We start from the raw sequence: 23,128 nt of genomic DNA, 5'->3' as shown, positions 1-23,128 counted from the left end.
TACCTGTCCGAGTGTCCGTCCGTCGCAGTCCATCTCTGTCTCTGCCCGTCTGTACACCTCTGTCTCTACCGTCTGTCCACCTCTCACTCTCTACCTGTCTGTCCATCTCTCACTCTCTACCCGTCTGTCCACCTCTCACTCTCTACTGTCTGTACACCTCTGTCTCTACCGTCAGTCCACCTCTCACTCTCTACCTGTCTGTCCACCTCTCACTCTCTACCCGTCTGTCCACTTCTCACTCTCTACCCGTCTGTCCACTTCTCACTCTCTACCTGTCTGAGTGTCCGTCCGTTGCAGTCCATCTCTGTCTCTGCCCGTCTGTACACCTCTCACTCTCTACCGTCTGTCCACCTCTCACTCTACCCGTCTGTCCACCTCTCACTCTCTACCCGTCTGTCCACCTCTCACTCTACCCGTCTGTCCACTTCTCACTCTCTACCTGTCCGAGTGTCCGTCCGTCGCAGTCCATCTCTGTCTCTGCCCGTCTGTCCACCTCTCACTCTCTACCCGTCTGTCCACCTCTCACTCTCTACCCGTCTGTCCACCTCTCACTCTCTGCCTGTCTGTCCACCTCTCACTCTCTGCCCACCTCACTCTCTACCCGTCTGTCCACCTCTCACTCTACCCGTCTGTCCACCTCTCACTCTCTACCCGTCTGTCCACCTCTCTCTCTACATGTCTGTCCACCTCTCACTCTACCCGTCTGTCCACCTCTCACTCTACCCGTCTGTCCACCTCTCACTCTACCCGTCTGTCCACCTCTCACACTCTATCCGTCTGTCCACCTCTCACTCTCCACCCGTCTGTCCACCTCTCACTCTACCCGTCTGTCCACCTCTCACTCTCTGCCCGTCTGTCCACCTCTCACTCTCTGCCCGTCTGTCCACCTCTCTCTCTCTACCCGTCTGCCCACCTCTCACTCTGCCCGTCTGTCTGTCCACCTCTCACTCTCTACCCGTCTGTCCACCTCTCACTCTCTGCCTGTCTGTCCACCTCTCACTCTCCACCCGTCTGCCCACCTCTTACTCTGCCCGTCTGTCCACCTCTCACTCTGCCCGTCTGTCCACCTCTCACTCTACCCGTCTGTCCACCTCTCACTCTCTACCCGTCTGTCCACCTCTCACTCTCTACCCGTCTGTCCACCTCTCACTCTACCAGTCTGTCCACCTCTCACTCTACCCGTCTGTCCACCTCTCACTCTCTACCCATCTGTCCACCTCTCACTCTCTACCAGTCTGTCCACCTCTCACTCTCTACCCGTCTGTCCACCTCTCACTCTCTACCCGTCTGTCCACCTCTCACTCTCTACCCGTCTGTCCACCTCTCACTCTCTACCCGTCTGTCCACCTCTCACTCTCTACCCGTCTGTCCACCTCTCACTCTCCGCCCGTCCACTTCTCTCATGTTCAAATCAGATGTTATTTGTCACATGCGCTGAATACAACTGGTGTAGACTTTACCATGAAATGTTTGCTTATGAGCCCTTCCCAACGATGCAGAGTAAAAAACGGAATAATATTAACACAAGGAATCAAATAAAATACAAGAATGGATCTATATCCATGGAGTACCAGTACCAGATCAATGTGGAGTGGTACGAGGTATTTGAGGTAGATACAGTTGAAGTCAGAAGTTTACATACACCTTAGCCAAATACATTTCAACTCAGTTTACACAATTCCTGACATTTAATCCTTGTAAAAATTCCCTGTCTTAGGTCAGATAGGATCACCACTGTTTCAAGAATGTGAAATGTCAGAATAACAGTAGAGAGAATGATTTATTTTGATTTTCCCATGATGTCAAACAAAGAGGCACTGAGTTTACATTTACATTACATTTAAGTCATTTAGCAGACGCTCTTATCCAGAGCGACTTACAAATTGGTGAATTCACCTTCTGACATCAGTGGAACAGCCACTTTACAATAGTGCATCTAAATCATTTAAGGGGGGGTGAGAAGGATTGCTTTATCCTATCCCAGGTATTCCTTGAAGAGGTGGGGTTTCAGGTGTCTCCGGAAGGTGGTGATTGACTCCGCTGTCCTGGCGTCGTGAGGGAGTTTGTTCCACCATTGGGGGGCCAGAGCAGCGAACAGTTTTGACTGGGCTGAGCGGGAACTGTACTTCCTCAGTGGTAGGGAGGCGAGCAGGCCAGAGGTGGATGAATGCAGTGCCCTTGTTTGGGTGTAGGGCCTGATCAGAGCCTGGAGGTACTGCAGTGCCGTTCCCCTCACAGCTCCGTAGGCAAGCACCATGGTCTTGTAGCGGATGCGAGCTTCAACTGGAAGCCAGTGGAGAGAGCGGAGGAGCGGGGTGATGTGAGAGAACTTGGGAAGGTTGAACACCAGACGGGCTGCGGCGTTCTGGATGAGTTGTAGGGGTTTAATGGCACAGGCAGGGAGCCCAGCCAACAGCGAGTTGCAGTAATCCAGACGGGAGATGACAAGTGCCTGGATTAGGACCTGCGCCGCTTCCTGTGTGAGGCAGGGGCGTACTCTGCGGATGTTGTAGCGCATGAACCTACAGGAACGGGCCACCGCCTTGATGTTAGTTGAGAACGACAGGGTGTTGTCCAGGATCACGCCAAGGTTCTTAGCGCTCTGGAAGGAGGAAACAATGGAGTTGTCAACCGTGATGGCGAGATCATGGAACGGGCAGTCCTTCCCCGGGAGGAAGAGCAGCTCCGTCTTGCCGAGGTTCAGCTTGAGGTGGTGATCCGTCATCCACACTGATATGTCTGCCAGACATGCAGAGATGCGATTCGCCACCTGGTCATCAGAAGGGGGAAAGGAGAAGATTAATTGTGTGTCGTCTGCATAGCAATGATAGGAGAGACCATGTGAGGTTATGACAGAGCCAAGTGACTTGGTGTATAGCGAGAATAGGAGAGGGCCTAGAATAGAGCCCTGGGGGACACCAGTGGTGAGAGCGCGTGGCGAGGAGACAGATTCTCGCCACGCCACCTGGTAGGAGCAACCTGTCAGGTAGGACGCAATCCAAGCGTGGGCCGCACCGGAGATGCCCAACTCAGAGAGGGTGGAGAGGAGGATCTGATGGTTCACAGTGTCGAAGGCAGCCGATAGGTCTAGAAGGATGAGAGCAGAGGAGAGAGAGTTAGCTTTAGCAGTGCGGAGCGCCTCCGTGATACAGAGAAGAGCAGTCTCAGTTGAATGACTAGTCTTGAAACCTGACTGATTTGGATCAAGAAGGTCATTCTGAGAGAGATAGCGGGAGAGCTGGCCAAGGACGGCACGTTCAAGAGTTTTGGAGAGAAAAGAAAGAAGGGATACTGGTCTGTAGTTGTTGACATCGGAGGGATCGAGTGTAGGTTTTTTCAGAAGGGGTGCAACTCTCGCTCTCTTGAAGACGGAAGGGACGTAGCCAGCGGTCAGGGATGAGTTGATGAGCGAGGTGAGGTAAGGGAGAAGGTCTCCGGAAATGGTCTGGAGAAGAGAGGAGGGGATAGGGTCAAGCGGGCAGGTTGTTGGGCGGCCGGCCGTCACAAGAAGCGAGATTTCATCTGGAGAGAGAGGGGAGAAAGAGGTCAGAGCACAGGGTAGGGCAGTGTGAGCAGAACCAGCGGTGTCGTTTGACTTAGCAAACGAGGAGCGGATGTCGTCGACCTTCTTTTCAAAATGGTTGACGAAGTCATCTGCAGAGAGGGAGGAGGGGGAGGAGGAGGATTCAGGAGGGAGGAGAAGGTGGCAAAGAGCTTCCTAGGGTTAGAGGCAGATGCTTGGAATTTAGAGTGGAAGAAAGTGGCTTTAGCAGCAGAGACAGAGGAGGAAAATGTAGAGAGGAGGGAGTGAAAGGATGCCAGGTCCGCAGGGAGGCGAGTTTTCCTCCATTTCCGCTCGGCTGCCCGGAGCACTGTTCTGTGAGCTCGCAATGAGTCGTCGAGCCACGGAGCGGGAGGGGAGGACCGAGCCGGCCTGGAGGATAGGGGACATAGAGAGTCAAAGGATGCAGAAAGGGAAGAGAGGAGGGTTGAGGAGGCAGAATCAGGAGATAGGTTGGAGAAGGTATGAGCAGAGGGAAGAGATGATAGGATGGAAGAGGAGAGAGTAGCGGGGGAGAGAGAGCGAAGGTTGGGACGGCGTGATACCATCCGAGTAGGGGCAGTGTGGGAAGTGTTGGATGAGAGCGAGAGGGAAAAGGATACAAGGTAGTGGTCGGAGACTTGGAGGGGAGTTGCAATGAGGTTAGTGGAAGAACAGCATCTAGTAAAGATGAGGTCGAGCGTATTGCCTGCCTTGTGAGTATGGGAGGAAGGTGAGAGGGTGAGGTCAAAAGAGGAGAGGAGTGGAAAGAAGGAGGCAGAGAGGAATGAGTCAAAGGTAGACGTGGGGAGGTTAAAGTCGCCCAGGACTGTGAGAGGTGAGCCGTCCTCAGGAAAGGAGCTTATCAAGGCATCAAGCTCATTGATGAACTCTCCGAGGGAACCTGGAGGGCGATAAATGATAAGGATGTTAAGCTTGAAAGGGCTGGTAACTGTGACAGCATGGAATTCAAAGGAGGCGATAGACAGATGGGTAAGGGGAGAAAGAGAGAATGACCACTTGGGAGAGATGAGGATCCCGGTGCCACCACCCCGCTGACCAGAAGCTCTCAGGGTGTGTGAGAACACGTGGGCGGACGAAGAGAGAGCAGTAGGAGTAGCAGTGTTGTCTGTGGTGATCCATGTTTCCGTCAGTGCCAAGAAGTCGAGGGACTGGAGGGAGGCATAGGCTGAGATGAACTCTGTTTGAAGGAAGGAAGGCATTGAAATACATCTACAGATACACCTCCAATTGACTCAAATTATGTCAATTAGCTTATCAGAAGCTTCTAAAACCATGACATAATTTTCTGGAATTTTCCAAGCTGTTTAAAGGCACAGTCAACTTAGTGTATGTACACTTCTGACCCACTGGAATTGTGATACAGTAAATTATAAATTAAATAATCTGTAAACAATTGTTGGGAAAATTACTTGTGTCATGCACAAAGTAGATGTCCTAACCGACTTGCCGAATCTATAGTTTATTAACAAGAGATTTGTGGAGTGGTTGACAAACAAGTTTTAATGACTCCAACCTCAGTGTATGTAAACGTCCAACTGTATGTACCTGAAGGCGGGGTAAAGTGACGGCTTCAGAATAGATAAGTGTAAACTAAAGAAGAGTAGTAGGAGCAAATGCCGTGTAACAGTGTGTGTAATGTGTATGTATGTGTTTTTGTGTTGTGTTGGTCTGCGTGTATGTGTGGGAGTGTCAATGTAATGTGTGTGAGTTCGTGTGTGCATATGTTTTGTATACAGTATATCACCTAGTGAGTGTGCGTTTGGTCAGTGCAAGATAGTCATTGCAGATAGTTTGGGTACTATTCACTGACTATTTAGTAGTCTGGCTATTTAGCAGTCTTATGGCTCACGGGTGGAAGCTGTCTCAAAGCCTATTGGCCCAGGAGCCAATGCTTCGGTACCATTTGCCGGACGGTAGCAGAGTGAACAGTCTATGGAATTGTTTCAGTTCTTCCGCTGACCCCGCCTGATATAGAGGTGCTGGATGGCAGGGAGCTCAGCCACAGTGATGTACTGGACTGACCGCACCACTCTTTTCCTGAGGCTGTGATGTGGGCACCAAGGAACTTGAAGCTCTCGACCTGCTCCACTACAGCCCTGTAAATGTGGATGGGGGCATGCTCTCCTCTTCCCCTGTAGTCCACATTCAGCTAATTGGTCTTTTTCCTCTGTACGTCTCGTTGTCTGTCTCTTCATCTGTCTCTTCCTTCCTTCCTCCCTCTCTCTCTATCTCTCTAACCTCAATAGTGTTCTGTGTTCAGGTGTTATGTGCTTGTCTGACCTGCTGGTGTGATGACATAAATATGTGACGCTGTAGAGAACCTAGTCCTCCCTCATTCTCTCCTTTATTCAACAAGATAATCTGAATGCCCGTTGCTTCTTCATGTACGAGATTGCATGGCCCACCACTCATCCATACACTGAGTATAGCAAACATTAGGAACACCATCCTAATATTGAGTTGGAACAGCCTCTATTTCTCTGATGTGGCAAGATGGCGCCGACAGACATGGCAGCTATGCTTCTAGCTCCTAAGCAACTTTGCAGTATTTCGTTTTTTGTGTTATTACATACAGCCGGAAATAACTTTTGGATATCAGAGCAACGGTAACTCATCAGCATTATGACCAGGAATACGACTTTCCCGAATTGGATCCTTTGTTCGTACCCCCCAGGGCAATTTAACCTATCCCAGATGCTGCTCCAAGACGCCACCAGCATAGAAGAGGTATTCGGAGTTGACTTCAAGTCCGACTCAGGAGGCATGCACATAATCCACCACTTCTGAGTATATTACTTGCTTATGTTCAGTCTCTGGACAATAAAATAAACGAGCTTAGGGCGAGGATCTCCTTCCAGCGAGACATCAGGGACTGTAACCTACTCTGTTTCACGGAATCATGGCTCTCTCGGGATATACTTTCCGTCCATACAGCCAGCTGGGTTCTCAGTACATTGCGCAGATAGGAATAAAGAGCTCTCCAGGAAGGAGAAGTGGGGTGGTGTATGTTTCATGATTAACTGCTCATGGTGTGATTGTGATAACATACAGAAACTCAAGTCCTTCTGTTCCCCAGAACTAGAATTCCTCACAATCAAATACAGACCGTATTACCTCCCAATAGAATTATCTTCGGTTATAGTCACAGCGATGTATTTTCCCCCTCAAGCCAATACCACCCAGATGGCATCCCTAGCCGCATCCTCAGAGCATGCACGGACCAGCTGGCTGGAGTGTTTATAGACATATTCAATCTCTCCCTATCCCGGTCTGCTGTCCCCACTTGCTTCAAGATGTCCACCATCATTCCTGTACCCAAGAAAGCAAAGGTAACTGAACTAAATGACTCCTGCCCCGTAGCACTCACTTCTGTCATCATGAAGTGCTTTGAGAGGTAAGTTAAGAATCATATCACTTCTAACTTACCTGACACCCTAGACCCACTTCAATTTGCTTAACGCCCCAATAGATCCACAGACAATGCAATCGCCATTGCACTGCACACTGCCCTATCCCATTTGGACGAGAGGAATACCTACGTAAGAATGCTGTTCATTGACTATAGCTCAGCATTCAACACCATAGTACCCTCCAACCTCATCATTAAGCTTGGGCCCTGGGTCTCGACCCTGCCATGTGCAACTGGGTCCTGGACTTCCTGACGGGCCTCTACCAGGTGGTGGAGGTAGGAAACAACACCTCCACCACACGGATCCTCAACACATGGGCCCCACAAGGGTGTGTGCTCAGCCCCCTCCTGTATTCCCTTTTCACCCATGACTGCGTGGCTATGCACGCCTTCAACTCAATCATCAAGTTTGCAGACGCAACAGTAGTAGGCCTGATTACCAACAATGACGAGACATCCTACAGGGACGAGGTGAGGGCCCTGGCAGTGTGGTGCCAGGAAAATAACCTCTCCCTCAACGTCAACAAAATTACATTGTGTGTACCCATGAGTTTACCAGTCAAATTTCCAGGGTTAGAGGTTCCAAGCCCGTTCTATTCATTGTATTTCTATGCTCTGTCTCCTCGGCTTTATCATTTTAAATCCTCAACAGTGGAGTCTGGTGGGAGGAGCTATAGGAGGATGGGCTCATTGTAATGACTGGAATGGTGGAAAGCTGCCTAAGGCTGCCTCAATTCCCCCTCTTCTCCCTCTCCCTCTCCTCCTCTCTCTTTTCTTCCTCTCTTTCCTATCCTCTCTTTCTTTCCCTTGGAGGTGCTAGGATAGAGTTGAGGTCTACCCAAGGAGGCCCGTCCCCTTCCTCTGCCCCCCTCCTCTTCTCTCCTGTGTCTTTCCCCTCTCCCTCTTCTCCTCCCTCTAACCGTCTTGGAGGTTGCAGAGACGTGGTGGCCTCTTGCCCAAGGCAAATCCTTAATCCCTGGCCATAGCAGAGTGTCTATGGGACCAGAGGTCAGATAAAAATAAGACATTTAAATTAGTCACACTATTTACAGGCTTAATATCCCCCCACTGGAGGTACCCACGTCTATCACACAGGGATGATCACTATGATGGGGCTGCGTGTGCGTGTGCGTGTGCGTGTGCGTGTGCGTGTGCGTGTGCGTGTGCGTGTGCGTGTGCGTGTGCGTGTGTGTGTGTGTGTGCGTGTGTGTGTGTGTGTGTGTGTGTGGGTTACAGAGGGGGAGAGAAACATGGGAGAAGGTTGTGTGGAGCTGTTGATACTGGTACACTATCTTTATACTGTTTATTTATTCAATGCCTTGACACGGCCGGGGATGATTTTCTACAATATTTTGAAGTAAGCTAGCTAAACCCCTTCTGATGATGGTGGACTGGGCTTATGTAGTGAGGTGTGTCCCATGTTGTAAGAGGAGCAGAATATCCATACAGGTTTTCACTTTCAGGTCACAAATACACACACACACAGAGGGAGAGACACACACAGAGAGAGAGAGACTCTCTGTTGGTGTGTGTCTGTCAGCACAGCCACAGCTCCAGAGGTCACATCCTCTCTCAGCCAGGCCAGGGGTCAACACAGCTGTGTGACCTGGAAGTAAATCACTTAATGTTCTCCACTAACACAACAACATCAGTCTGAATAGTTAGTCAGTAGGCTATGGTCAGTCAGTAGGCTGTAGTCTGGGTCAGTAGGACATAGTCTGGGTCAGTAGGCTATAGTCTGGGTCAATAGCATATAGTCAGTCAGTGGGCTGTAGTCTGGATCCTTAGGCTATAGTCAGGTAGTAGACTATAGTCTGGGCCAGTGGGCTATAGTCAGACAGTGGGCTGTAGTCTTGGTCAGTAGGCTACAGTCAGTCAGTAGCATATAGTCAGCAAGTATGCTATAGTCTGGGTCCTTAGGCTATAGTCAGTCAGCAGGCTACAGTCAGTAGACTAGAGTCTAGGTCCTTAGGCTATAGTCTGGGTTCTTAGGCTATAGTCAGACAAAAGGCTATAGTCTGGGTCAGTTGGCTATAGTCAGTCAGTAGGCAATAGTCAGTCAGTAGGCTATAGACATGGTCCTTAGGCTATAGTCAGTCAGTAGGATATAGTTAGTCAGTAGGCTACAGTCAGCCAGTATGCTGTTGTCTGGGTCCTTAGGCTACAGTCTGGGTCAGTAGACTATAGTCAGTCAGTGGGCTATAGTCAGTCAGTTGGATAAAGTCTGGGTCATTAGGTTACAGTCTGGGTCAGTAGGCTATAGTCAGTCAGTAGGCTATTGTCTGGGTAGGTAGGCTGTCGTCAGTCAGAAGACTATTGACATTCAGTAAGCTGTAGTCTGGGCTAATAGGCTATAGTCAGTAAGTAGGCAATAGTCAGTCAGAAGGCTATAGTCTGGGTACTTGGGCTATAATCTGGTGGGTCAGAAGGCTATAGTCTGGGCTAGTAGGCTATAGTCAGTCAGTAGGCTATAGTCAGTCAGTAGACTATAGTCAGTCAGTAGGCAATAGTCAGTCAGTAGGCTATAGTCTGGGTACTTGGGCTATAATCTGGTGGGTCAGAAGGCTATAGTCTGGGCTAGTAGGCTATAGTCAGTCAGTAGGCTATAGTCAGTAGATATGCTATAGTCTGGGTCAGTAGGCTATAGTCAGTCAGTAGGCTATTGTCAGTCAGTAGGCTATTGTCAGTAGTCTGGGTCAGTAGACTATAGTATGGGTAAGTAGGCTTTGGTCAGTCGGTAGGCTGTAGTCTGGGTCAGTAGACTGTAGTCTGGGTAGGTAGGCTGTCGTCAGTCAGTAGGCTATAGACAATCAGTAGGCTATAATATTATGTAGGCTGGGTGAGTAGGTTTTGGTCTGGGTCAGTAGGCTGTAGTCAGTCAGTAGACTGTAGTCTAGGTCAGAAGGCTGTAGTTTGGGTCAGTAGGCAGTAGTCTGGGTAGGTAGGCTGTAGTCAGTCAGTTGGCTATAGTCTGTGTCAGTAGCCTATAGTCAGTCAATAGGCTATAGTCTGGGTCAGTATGCTGTTGTCTGGGTCGGTAGGCTATGGTCTGGGTCAGTATGCTATAATCAGTAGGCTGTAGTCAGTCAGTCGGCTATTGTCAGTCAGTACACTCTGGTCTTGGTCAGTGGGCCAGTCTGTGTACTATAGTCTGGTTATAGTCTGGCTATAGTCTGGCTCAGTAAACTGTAGTCAGTCAGTAGGCTTTTCTCTGGGTCCCTAGGCTGTAGTCTGGGTCAGTAAACTGTAGTCAGTCAGTAGGCTTTTCTCTGGGTCCCTAAGGCTGTAGTCTGGGTCAGTAGGCTATAGTCTGGGTCAGTAGGCTATAATCAGTCAGTAGACTCTGGTCTTGGTCAGTGGGCCATTCTGTATACTATAGTCTGGGTCTTTGGGCTATAGTCTGGCTCAGTAAACTGTAGTCAGTCAGTAGGCTTTTCTCTGGGTCCCTAGGCTATAGTCTGGGTCAGTAGGCTATTATAGTCTGGGTCAGTAGACTATAGTCTGGGTATGTAGGCTATAGTCAGTCAGTAGACTATAGACATTCAGTTGGCTATAGTCAGCAAGTAGGCCATAGTCTGTCAGTAGGGTGTATTCTGGGTCAAAAGCCTATAGTCAGTCAGTAGACTATAGTTAGTCAGTAGGCTGTAGTCTGGGTCCTTAGGCTGTAGTCAGTGGGCTATGGTCTTGGTCAGTGTGCTATGGTCTTGGTCAGTAGGGTTTGGTCTGGGTCAGTAGGCTATAGTCAGTCAGTAGGCTGTAGTCTGGGTCAGTAGGCTATTGTCAGTCAGTAGACTATAGTCATTCAGTAGCCTATACTCTGGGTCAGTAGCCTATAGTCAGTCAGTACGCTGTAGTCAGTCAGTAGGCTATTGCCAGTCAGTAGGCTATAGTCTCGGTCAGTAGGCTAAGGTCTTGGTCAGTAGACTATAGTCAGTCAATATGCTATAGTCTGAGTCAGTAGGCTGGCATCTGGGTCATTAGGTTATAATCTGGGTCAGTAGGCTATAGTCAGTCAGTAGACTGTAGTCTGGGTCAGTAGGCTATAGTTAGTCAGTAGACTATGGTCTTGGTCTGTGGGCTATAGTCTCGGGTCAGTAGGCTGTACTCAGTCAGTAGGCTTTAGTCAGTCAGTAGGGTGTAGTCTGGGTCAGTAGACTATAGTCAGTCTATACTATAGTCTGGGTCAGTAGGATGTAGTCTGAGTCAGTAGGCTATTGTCTGTGTCAGTTAAGTGAGTCAGTAGGCTATATTCAGTTGGTAGCCTATTGTCTGGGTCAGTAGACTATGATTAGTCAGTAGGCTATAGTCAGTCAGTAGGCTTTGGTCAGTCGGTAGGCTATAGTCAATCAGTATGCTTTAGTCAGTCAGTAGGCTGTAGTCTGGGGGGTAGGCTGTAGTCAGTCAGTAGGCTATAGACAATCAGTAGGCTATAATATTCTGTAGGCTGGGTCAGTAGGCTGTCACCTGGGTGAGTAGGTTTTGGTCTGGTTCAGTAGGCTATAGTCAGTCAGTAGACTGTAGTCTAGGTCAGTAGGCTGTAGTCAGTCAGTAGGATGTAGTTTGGGTCAGTAGAATGAAGTCTGGGTCAGTAGGGAGTAGTCTGGGTCAGTAGACTATAGTATGGGTAAGTAGACTATAGTCAATCACTAGACTATTGTCTGAGTCAGTAGGCTTTAGTCTGGTTCAGTAGGCTGTAGTCTGGGTAGGTAGGCTGTAGTCAGTCAGTAGGCTATAGTCAGTCAGTTGGCTGTAGTCTGTGTCAGTAGGCTACAGTTAAGTGAGTCAGTAGGCTATATTCAGTCGGTAGCCTATTGTCTGGGTCAGTAGACTATGATCAGTCAGTAGGCTATAGTCAGTCAGTAGGCTATAGTCAGTAGGCTTTTGTCAGTTGGTAGACTATTGCTAGTCAGTAGGCTCTTCTCAGTCAGTAGGCTTTTGTCAGTCGGTAGGCTTTTGTCAGTCAGTAGGCTTTTGTCAGTCGGTAGGCTCTTGTCAGTCGGTAGGCTATTGTAAGTCAGTAGGCTATTGTAAGTCAGTAGGCTATTGTAAGTCAGTAGGCTCTTGTCAGTCGGTAGGCTTTTGTCAGTCGGTAGGCTTTTGTCAGTTGGTAGGCTTTTGTCAGTCAGTAGGCTATTGTAAGTCAGTAGGCTCTTGTCAGTCGGTAGGCTTTTGTCAGTCGGTAGGCTTTTGTCAGTCAGTAGGCTATAGTCAGTCAGTAGGCACTTGTCAGTCGGTAGGCTATAGTCAGTCAGTAGGCTCTTGTCAGTCGGTAGGCTATAGTCAGTCAGTAGGCACTTGTCAGTCGGTAGGCTATAGTCAGTCAGTAGGCTATTGTAAGTCAGTAAGCTATAGTTAGTCAGTTTGCTATAGTTTGAGAAGCCTGGTTTTAAGACATCACATCATGGGAGAGACAATCCATCCGACGTTTGGAATGTTTTGTCTTTTTCACCATGTAATATCTTGTTAAATACTATATTACTATCTGTACCAAATGGTCTAATTAGGTTGTTACACAGATCTGAGAGAGAGAGGTTTGCTGAGAAGTGTCTCAGTGAGCAATGAGTCTAAGATGGCTCTAAATTCACCCCAGAAGGCGATGGTTAAGGGATGGGCAGTGGACAGCGGAGGGGGATGGTGAGGGGGAAAGTTTGGGGGAGATGAAAGGGAGGAGGGGGAATAGGTCCGATTGTTTTGAGATATAGAGAGAACATCCCAATAGGTGTGTACGGTATTTTACCTTGTACATCTGTACCTTTGTATGCATATATTATATTTCCAGTACTGTCAGTCACAAATCCTAACTCAAATCAAATAATATCTTATGTTTTACAGAGACCTGGCTGAACGACAACACAGATAATATAGAGCTGGCTGGCTTGTCCGTGTTTTGTCAGGACAGAGCAGCTACGTCTGGTAAGAGGAGGGGCGGGGGTGTGGGTCTATTTGTCAATAACTGCTGGTGCGCGATGTCTAATATTAAAGAAATCTCAAGGTATTTCTTGCCTGAGGTAGATTACATCATGATAAGCTGTAGACCAGACTATCTACCAAGAGGGTTCTCATCTGTTTTTTTGGTAGCCGTCTATTTACCACCACAAATCGACGCTGGCTCTAAGACCACACTCAACCAGCTGTAGAAGGCCATACGCAAACAAGAACATGCTCAAAAGAGGTGCTGCTAGTGGCCAGGGACTTTAAGAGAAGCAAACTTAAATCCGTTTTACCTCATTTCTACTAGCATGTCACATGTGCAACCAGAGGAACCACTTGGAGTTCCAAGTGGTACTGGAGCATTAAGTCTAGGACCAAAATGCTCATTTACAGCTTCTATCCCCAAGTCATAAGACTGCTGAACAACTAATCAAATAGCCACCTGGACTATTTACATTGACCTCCCCCCTCTGTTTGTTTTTACACTGCTGCTACTCGCTGTTTATTATCAATGCATAGTCACTTTACAAATAACCTCGGCACACCTGTACCCCTGCACATTAACTCGGACCGGTACCCCCTATATATAGCCTCACTATTGTTATGTACATTTATTTTGTTACTTTTTGATTGATTAGCATTTGATTTGCTTTCGTTTATTAAGTAACTTTATTTCTTGAGCTGCATTGTTGGTTAAGGGCTTGTTAGTAAGCACTTCAAGGTAAGGTCTTGTTGTAATTCAGCATATTTAACAAATAACATTTGATTTGATATATTATATTTCCAGTACTGTCAGTCACAAATTAGTTTCCATATCTGACATTGTCAAAGTACAATATTAAATATGACTAATTATTATTATTTAAGAATATTATTCTTAAATATGATTAAATCACTACTACTTCCATTCCCTGCGAGGGGTCACTAGTTAGTTGTGTACATGTGTGGTCAGCCCTGACAATATAGCCCTGTCTTGGGACACAAGGTTAATAATATGATCTGACCCAGTCACTGACGGACAGACACAGATATTAGGACATGAGGCACCACACAGACACACACTCACCAGGGACCCAGGAATCTTTGGTTATTAGTATTTTTTAATTAACTCTGAATGTCACCCTGCCCTTCACTCTCTGAATCTGTTAGCAGCTCTCACTCACCCCTCTCACCCCTCTGTCTGTCTGTCTGTCTGTCTGTCTGTCTGTCTGTCTGTCTGTCTGTCTGTCTTTCTTTCTTTCTTTCTTTCTTTCTTTCAAGAGGAAGGTGTGGAATGTTCTGTCTTCCTGGGATCTCTTCCTCTGGCAATCTGGCTCCTGTCCAGCTTCCACTCAGGGAGGGATTTTTCCCGATCTCTTGGCCCGTTTTGTCTATTTCTGTTTTTTCCGATCTCTTGGCCCGTTTTGTCTATTTCTGGCCTGCGGCAGGGTATTCAGGTTGGTGTGTATCCCTTACAGATACGCCGCACATTCCCTCTCTACCTCGTTATCTCCAGCTATCCCACTGTGCCGGATTCAGTTTTCTCCACCACTCTGTTTTATGATCCCCCTTTTAATTTCCTCTGATTCTAGGGAGCCTCTTGGTAATGAAGAGAACTAGAAGGCTTTCTGGGTAATGAAGTCTGCTCTGTCCAGGAAATTGCAAGGGTTTCTGGGTAATATTATATAGTCTTTGCTCTATCTCTGGTAAGATCTATTGATCTTGGTAATTATATGTAGTATCCTGCTCTGTCCAGGTCCATGGGACAGCTGGGTATTATAATGTAGATTCAACATTGCTTCCTGGGTAATATAGTCTTTCCTCTGTCCAGCTCTACAGGGAGTACAGGGAACATCTCGGTTGTTCCCAGCCACACGGCTGCTGACAGAGAGACAATGGAGGAAGCAGAAAGCAGAAAACAACATGGTCAATGCCAGACGGGGGCGTGGCCAACAACACCTTCACTATGGAGTCATATCTCAGCCACACCTCCTCCACAAAGAAGCCCCGCCCCTACTCCAAATGCCACGGTGAGAGACAAGGACTAGTTCTAGCTACATCACTGTAAATAACCCCCGGTAAAAGTTATTTTGAGGCCTAAACACATACAGTAATATAACTTATTGTGTTGGTCCAGACTGTGTGACTCATATACAGTGGTACATCGTGACCAAGCTGGGGGAGGACTGGATCTTCCTGGTGCTGCTGGGCCTCACCATGGCCCTGGTCAGCTGGAGCATGGACTACACCAGTGCCAAGAGCTTACAAGGTACTTGACTACAGTCCCCATAATCCAATGTGGCTGTAGCAGACCAGGTTCCCTCACTCGATGGCCATACAAGACAGGATAAAAACAGATGAGCAATATCATGAGGTATTTGACATCAATTTAGGCCTACTACACAAGAGACGCAGAATACCACAGGTGTAGACTTCACAGTGTAATGCTTACTTACGAGCCCCTAACCAACAATACAGAGTTAAAAAGTAAGACACATATTTGCTGAATAAAAAAGGAAATAATAAGACAATGAGAACAATAACGAGGCGAACGTCATTAGGCAATCAGGATATATAATTAACAGAGTAGCAGCAGCGTATGTGAAGAGTGTGAAAGTGCATCTACGTGTGAGTGTGTGTGTGTGTGTGGTGTCAATATGTTTGTATGTGTGGGTTATGTAGCGTGTGTGTGTGGTGTCAATATGTTTGTATGTGTGGGTTATGTAGCGTGTGTGTGTGGTGTCAATATGTTTGTATGTGTGGGTTATGTAGCGTGTGTGTGTGCCTGGGTTGGAGTGTCAGTGTGGTGTGTGTGGGTAGAGTCTAGTGAGTGTACATTTAGCCAGTGCAAGAGTCATTGTAAAAGAAACAGTGTAAATAAATAATAAAGGGGTCCATGTAAATCGTCTGGGAAGCCATTTGATGATCTTCAGCGGTCTTATGACTTTCGGGTTAGAAGCTGTTCAGGAGCCTTTTGGTCCCAGACTTGGTGCTCCGGTACTGCTTGCCGTGCGGTAGCAGAGAGAACAGTCTATGACTTGGTGACTGGAGTCTTTGACAGTTTTTGGGGCCTTCGTCTGACACCATCTTGCATAGAGGTCCTGGATGGCAGGGAGTTCGCCGCCAGTAATGTACTGGGCCGTATGCATTACCCTCTGTAGTGCCTTGCGGTCAAAAGCTGAGCAGGTGCCATACCAAGTGGTGATGCAGCCAGTCAAGATGCTCTCAATGATGCAGCTGTAGAATTGTTTGAGGAACTGAGGGCCCATGCCAAATCTTTTCAGTCTCCTGAGGGGTAAGAGGCGATGTCGTGCCCTCTTCATGACTGTGTAGGTGCATTTGGGCCATGATAGGTCCTTAGTTATTTGGACACTGAGGAACTTGAAGCTCTTGACCCGCTCCACTACATGCATGTTCTGCCCTGTTTCCTGTAGTCCACGATAAGGTCCTTCGTCTTGGCCACATTGAGGGAGAGGTTGTTCTGCCAGGTCTCTGACCTCCTCCCTATAGGTTGTCTCATCGTCGTCAGTGATCAGGCCTACCACCATCGTATTATCGGCAAACTTAATGAGGGTGTTGTAGTCATACGTGGTCACTCAGTCATGAGTGAGCAGGGAGTACCGGAGGGGACTGAACACACACCCCTGAGAGGCCCCCATGTTGAGGGACAGCGTGGCGCATGTGTTGTTGCCTACCCTCACCACCTGGGGGTGGCCCATCTAGTAGGCTTGCGTCACTGGGCAGCTCTCGGCAGGGTTTACCTATGTAATCCGTGATAGTTTGCAAACCCTGCCACATCCGATGAGTGTCAGAGCCAGTGTAGTAGGATTCGATCTTAGGCCTGTATTGCCTGTTTGATGGTTCGTCGGAGGACGTAGTGGCATTTCTTCTAAGCATCTGGACTAGTGTCCCGCTCCTTGAAAGGGGCAGCTCTAGCCTTTAGCTCAGTGAGGATGTTGCCTGTAATCCATGGCTTCTGGTTGGGATAAGTACATGCGGTCACTGTGGGGATGATGTTGAAATGCATAGATGTACAGATGTTGACCTTCCCTGCTCTACACTCTTCCCTGCTCTACAGTCGTGGCCAAAAGTTTTGAGAATGACACAAATATACATATTCACAAAGTCTGCTGCATCAGTTTGTATGATGGCAATTTGCATATACACAATGTTATGAATTTTATGAAGAGTGATCGGATGAATTGCAATTAATTGCAAAGTCCCTCTTTGCCATGCAAATGAACTGAATCCCCCCAAAACATTTCCACTGCATTTCAGCCCTGCCACAAAAGGACCAGCTGACATCATGTCAGTGATTCTCTCGTTAACACAGGTGTGAGTGTTGAGGAGGACAAGGCTGGAGATCACTCTGTCATGCTGATTGAGTTTTAAAAACAGACTGGAAGCTTCAAAAGGAGGGTGGTGCTTGGAATCATTGTTCTTCCTCTGTCAATCATGGTTACCTGCAAGGAAACACGTGCCGTCATCATTGCTTTGCACAAAAAGGGCTTCACAGGCAATGATATTGCTGCTAGTATGATTGCACCTAAATCAACCATTTATCAGCTCATCAAGAACTTCAAGGAGAGCGGTTCAATTGTTGTGAAGAAGGCTTCAGGGCGCCCAAGAAAGTCCAGTAAGTGCCAGGACCGTCTCTTAAAGTAGATTCAGCTACGGGATTGGGGCACCACCAGTACAGAGCTTGCTCAGGAATGGCAGCAGTCATTTTCTCTGATGAATCCCCTTTCCGATTGTTAGGGGCATCCAGAAAAAAGCTTGTCCGAAGAAGACGGTGAGCGCTACTATCAGTCCTGTGTCATGCCAGAAAAAGTAAAGCATCCTGAGACCATTCATGTGTGGGGTTTTGCCTAAGAACAGAGTACTGAATAAAGAATGGCACCAACACATCCTCAGAGAGAAACTTCTCCCAACCATCCAGGAACGGTTTGGTGACGAACAATGCCTTTTTCAGCATGATGGAGTACCTTGCCATAAGGCAAAGGTGATAATTAAGTGGCTCGGGGAACAAAACATCGATATTTTGGGTCCATGGCCAGGAAACCCCCCAGACCTTTGTCCCATTGAGATCTTGTGGTCAATCCTCAAGAGGCGGGTGGACAAACAAAAACCCACAAATTATGACAAACTCCAAGCATTGATTACGCAAGAATGGGCTGCCATCAGTCAGGATGTGGCCAGAAGTTAATTGACAGCATGCCAGAGTGGATTGCAGAGGTCTTGAAAAAGAAGGGTCAACACTGCAAATATTGACTATTTGCATCAACTTCATGTAATTGTCAATAAATGCCTTTGACACTTATGAAATGCTTGTAATTATACTTTAGTGTTCCATAGTGACATCTGACAAAAATATCTAAAGACACTAAGGCAGCAGACTTTGTGGAAATTAATATTTGTATCATTCTCAAAACTTTTGGCCACGACTGTACACTCTTCCCTGCTCTTCCCTGCTCTACACTCTTCCCTCCTCTTCCTACTCTACACTCTTCCCTGCTCTACACACTTCCCTGCTTTTCCCTGCTCTACAGTCTTCCCTGCTGTACACTCTTCCCTGCCTTTCCCTGCTCTACACACTTCCCTGCTTTTCCCTGCTCTACAGTCTTCCCTGCTGTACACTCTTCCCTGCCGTTCCCTACTCTACAGTCTTCCCTGCTCTACACTCTTCCGTGCCTTTCCCTGCTCTACACTCTTCCCTGCTGTACACTCTTCCCTGCTTTTCCCTGCTCTACAGTCTTCCCTACTCTACAGTCTTCCCTACTCTACAGTCTTCCCTGCTCTACACTCTTCCCTGCCTTTCCCTGCTCTACAGTCTTCCCTGCTGTACACTCTTCCCTGCCTTTCCCTGCTCTACAGTCTTCCCTGCTCTACACTCTTCCCTGCCTTTCCCTGCTCTACAGTCTTCCCTGCTCTACACTCTACCCTGCCTTTCCCTGCTCTACACTCTACCCTGCCTTTTCCTGCTCTACACTCTACCCTGCCTTTCCCTGCTCTACACTCTACCCTGCATTTCCCTGCTCTACAGTCTTCCCTGCTCTACACTCTTCCCTGTCTTTCCCTGCTCTACAGTCTTCCCTGCTCTACACTCTTCCCTGCCTTTCCCTGCTCTACAGTCTTCCCTGCTCTACACTCTTCCCTGCCTTTCCCTGCTCTACAGTCTTCCCTGCTCTACACTCTTCCCTGCCTTTCCCTGCTCTACAGTCTTCCCTGCTCTACACTCTACCCTGCCTTTCCCTGCTCTACAGTCTTCCCTGCTCTACACTCTTCCCTGCCTTTCCCTGCTCTACACTCTTCCCTGCTCTACAGTCTTCCCTGCCTTTCCCTGCTCTACAGTCTTCCCTGCTCTACACTCTTCCCTGCCTTTCCCTGCTCTACAGTCTTCCCTGCTCTACACTCTACCCTGCCTTTCCCTGCTCTACAGTCTTCCCTGCTCTACACTCTTCCCTGCCTTTCCCTGCTCTACACTCTTCCCTGCTCTACAGTCTTCCCTGCTCTACACTCTTCCCTGCCTTTCCCTGCTCTACAGTCTTCCCTGCTCTACACTCTTCCCTGCCTTTCCCTGCTCTACAGTCTTCCCTGCTCTACACTCTTCCCTGCCTTTCCCTGCTCTACAGTCTTCCCTGCTCTACACTCTACCCTGCCTTTCCCTGCTCTACAGTCTTCCCTGCTGTACACTCTTCCCTGCTCTACAGTCTTCCCTGCTCTACACTCTTCCCTGCCTTTCCCTGCTCTACAGTCTTCCCTGCTCTACACTCTACCCTGCCTTTCCCTGCTCTACACTCTACCCTGCCTTTCCCTGCTCTACACTCTTCCCTGCCTTTCCCTGCTCTACACTCTACCCTGCATTTCCCTGCTCTACACTCTACCCTGCCTTTCCCTGCTCTACACTCTACCCTGCCTTTCCCTGCTCTACACTCTACCCTGCCTTTCCCTGCTCTACACTCTACCCTGCCTTTCCCTGCTCTACACTCTTCCCTGCCTTTCCCTGCTCTACACTCTACCCTGCCTTTCCCTGCTCTACACTCTACCCTGCCTTTCCCTGCTCTACACTCTACCCTGCCTTTCCCTGCTCTACACTCTACCCTGCCTTTCCCTGCTCTACACTCTACCCTGCCTTTCCCTGCTCTACACTCTACCCTGCCTTTCCCTGCTCTACACTCTACCTTGCCTTTCCCTGCGCTACACACAGAAAAAAGGCTTCCAAAAGGGTTCTTTGGCTGTCCCCATAGGAGAACCTTTTTTGGTTCCAGGTTGAACCCTTTTTGGTTTCAATTATAACCCTTTTGGTTCCATATAGAACCCTGTGTGGAAAGGGTTCTACTCTACCTGGACTCAAAAAGGGATCATCAAAGGGTTCTCCTATGGGGAAGCTGAAGAACTGTTTTAGGTTCTAGATATAACCTTTTTTTTCCTAAGAGTGTAACCCACTGCTCCACTCTCCCCTCTTCTTCCTCCTCCTCCTATGTCTCCTCTTCCTCCTTTCTCCCCTCTTCTTCCACTTCCTCCTATGTCCCCTCTTCCTCCTCTCTCCCCTCTTCCTCCTCCTCCTCCTACTCCTCTGTCCCCTCTTCCTCCTCTCTCCCCTCTTCCTCCTCCTCCTCCTACTCCTCTGTCCCCTCCTCCTACTCCTCTCTCCCCTCTTCTTCCTCCCCCTCCCATGTCTCCTCTTCCTCCTCTCTCCCCTCTTCCTCCTCCTCCTCCTCCTCTGTCCCCTCCTCCTACTCCTCTCTCCCCTCTTCCTCCTCCTCCTATGTCTCCTCTTCCTCCTCTCTCCCTTCTTCATCCTCCTCCTCCTCCTCCTCTGTCCCCTCCTCCTACTCCTCTCTCCCCTCTTCCTCCTCCTCCTATGTCTCCTCTTCCTCCTCTCTCCCCTCTTCATCCTCCTCCTCCTCTGTCCCCTCCTCCTACTCCTCTCTCCCCTCTTCCTCCTCCTCCTATGTCTCCTCTTCCTCCTCCTCCTCCTCTTCCTCCTCCTACTCCTCTGTCCTCTCCTCCTACTCCTCTCTCGCCTCTCCCAGCGTATAAGTGGATGCACTGGGAGCTGAGGGGGAATGTCCTGATCCAGTACCTGGCCTGGGTCTTCTACCCCATGGTCCTCATCATATTCACCTCCCTCTTCTGCAACATAGTCGCCCATCAGGCCATAGGTAGGTACTGAACATAGTGTTGCTCTCCTTATCTCCATCTATTTCTCCCACCCAGTTGCCCAAAAGTACATAAGTGGGATATAACTGCTCTGTTTCCAGGATCTACCTTTCGTTCAATCTTTTTCTCCAACATTCTCTCTGTTGTTCTGTCTCATGTAGGTTCTGGTATTCCTGAGCTGAAGACCATTCTGCGAGGGGTGGTGTTGAAGGAGTATCTAACTCTTAAAGCCTTTGTGGCCAAAGTCATCTGGCTGACCGCCGGCCTGGGCAGTGGCATGCCCGTGGGGAAAGAGGTGGGCCTACTCCTCTCCTCCAATTATTAGTATTATCTCTCTCTGACCTTGTTCTCTAACTCTTTCTCTGACCTCTCTCTCTAAGACCTCTTTCTCTAACTCTCTCTCTGACCTCTCTCTCTCTCTCTGACCTCTGACCTCTTTCTCTAACTCTTTCTCTGACCTCTCTCTCTAAGACCTCTTTCTCTAACTCTCTCTCTGTATCTATTCTCTCATCCTCTTTTTATCTCTCTGCTTCTTCACCTCCTCTTCCTCTCCTTCCTTCCTTTAGTCCCTTACTGTATCTTCCCTCTCCTCCTTTCTGTCTTCTTCTCTCCCAGTGAGTAGTATAATAAATCATCTTCTGTCATGTTTTTTCCTCCACCCCTTGTGGGACAGAAACAATTTACTCAACTCCTCAACAAATGTACTCAACTCCTCAACATTTTTCCTTTTCTGGAGGCTGGTCAACTGTCAAACATAGCAATTATAACATGATTAATCTTTGCTGATACAATGTGACCCATTTGAGAATTCAAGTCAGAGCAAATTGTCCATGTCTACGCAGATCATGTGTATGGTGGATCTACCTCTGTGCTCTTTGTCTCTGTGAGTAGCAGGGGATTTTCCCAGCCACTAATACAAGGTCAGGTATTTTCTCTGACTAGCATGACCTTTGACCTGAGTAATAAGTTTCACAACTCTTGTTCTTGTTGCTGTTATTACTCTCTCTCTCTCTCTCTCTCTCTCTCTCTCTCTCTCTCTCTCTCTCTCTCTCTCTCTCTCTCTCTCTCTCTCTCTCTCTCTCTCTCTCTCTCTCAATTCAATTCAATTCAAGGGGCTTTATTGGCATGGGTAACATGTGTTAACATTGCCAAAGCAAGTAAGGTAGATAATATATAAAGTGAAGTAAACAATAAAAATTAACAGTAGACATCACACATACAGAAGTTTCAAAACAATGAAGACATTACAAATGTCATATTATATATATATATACAATGTTTTTACAATGTACAAATGGTTAAGGACACAAGATAAAATAAATAAACATAGATATGGATTGTATTTACAATGGTGCGTGTTCTTCACTGGTTGCCCTTTTCTCGTGGCAACAGGTCACAAATCTTGCTGCTCTGATGGCACACTGTGGAATTTCACCCAGTAGATATGGGAGTTTTTCAAAATTGGATTTGTTTTCGAATTCTTTGTGGGTCTGTGTAATCTGAGGGAAATATGTCTCTCTAATATGGTCATACATTGGGCAGGAGGTTAGGAAGTGCAGCTCAGTTTCCACCTCATTTTGTGGGCAGTGAGCACATAGCCTGTCTTCTCTTGAGAGCCATGTCTGCCTACGGCGGCCTTTCTCAATAGCAAGGCTATGCTCGCTGAGTCTGTACATAGTCAAAGCTTTCCTTAATTTTGGGTCAGTCACAGTGGTCAGGTATTCTGCCGCTGTGTACTCTCTGTGTAGGGCCAAATAGCATTCTAGTTTGCTCTGTTTTTTTGTTAATTCTTTCCAATGTGTCAAGTAATTATCTTTTTGTTTTCTCATGATTTGGTTGGGTCTAATTGTGCTGCTGTCCTGGGGCTCTGTAGGATGTGTTTGTGTTTGTGAACAGAGCCCCAGGACCAGCTTGCTTAGGGGACTCTTCTCCAGGTTCATCTCTCTGTAGGTGATGGCTTTGTTGTGGAAGGTTTGGGAATCGCTTCCTTTTAGGTGGTTATAGAATTTAACGTCTCTTTTCTGGATTTTGATAATTTGTGGGTATCGACCTAATTCTGCTCTGCATGCATTATTTGGTGT

At 47.9% G+C, this 23,128-nt stretch overlaps 1 pseudogene; it reads left to right on the top strand.

Moving 5' to 3' along the window:
- The first annotated feature begins 12,543 nt into the window (after positions 1 to 12,543).
- LOC135519761 (chloride channel protein 1-like) overlaps positions 12,544 to 23,128 on the top strand; it is a 32,974-nt pseudogene continuing 22,389 nt past the window's right edge.

Source organism: Oncorhynchus masou, chromosome 29 (assembly GCF_036934945.1).
Source record: "Oncorhynchus masou masou isolate Uvic2021 chromosome 29, UVic_Omas_1.1, whole genome shotgun sequence".
Lineage (NCBI taxonomy): Eukaryota > Metazoa > Chordata > Actinopteri > Salmoniformes > Salmonidae > Oncorhynchus > Oncorhynchus masou.
Note: the sequence above shows the minus strand (reverse complement) of the source record. Positions and strands in the feature narration are given on the sequence as shown.